General features: G+C 39.9%; 1 long non-coding RNA gene across 2 annotated transcripts in view; it reads left to right on the top strand.

Annotated features, from left to right (window-relative positions):
* LOC108166705 (uncharacterized) overlaps positions 1–386 on the top strand; it is a 5,573-nt gene continuing 5,187 nt past the window's right edge. The window contains exons 1-2 of one of the 2 annotated variants that reach the window (XR_001777059.1): positions 1–35; positions 274–372. This is a non-coding gene — a long non-coding RNA (uncharacterized LOC108166705). Of the gene's footprint in view, positions 110–273; positions 373–386 lie in introns of both variants that reach the window. The other variant, XR_001777058.1, reaches the window with a different exon arrangement.

Here is a 386-nt window from a genome sequence, read left to right as displayed (position 1 = left end):
AGAAAGATGAGGAAGCGGAAAGAAGATGGCGGATGGTCTGTTTTGTTGAATATTTGAGTGTTTCTTTAAACAAGTTTATCAACGAGCAGTTAATCCTGCTGCTTAGAAGGTTCGATTGGGAATCTGTTTTCTGAGCCAAATTCTTTTCTATTAGTTCAGATGGTGAGGTTATGAGATAGAAACCTACCTTTCTATCTCATAACCTGTATTTGGCAGATTTGTATTGTATCCGGTATAAGACAATACACAATATTATACAATGTTGATTCACAGAGTTTAAAGGAATCATCGTCAAGTCGGAGGAAGAGATGGATGATCAGCGCAGACTGCTGGATTTCTCCCGGACTCCCCGGATAATCTTACACCGGATAGGTAGGAAACACCAG

The sequence above is a fragment of the Poecilia reticulata genome, linkage group LG11, assembly GCF_000633615.1.
Source record: "Poecilia reticulata strain Guanapo linkage group LG11, Guppy_female_1.0+MT, whole genome shotgun sequence".
In the NCBI taxonomy this organism is placed as follows: domain Eukaryota; kingdom Metazoa; phylum Chordata; class Actinopteri; order Cyprinodontiformes; family Poeciliidae; genus Poecilia; species Poecilia reticulata.
The sequence above is the reverse complement of the archived record's forward strand: the minus strand, read 5'-3'. Positions and strand labels throughout refer to the sequence as shown.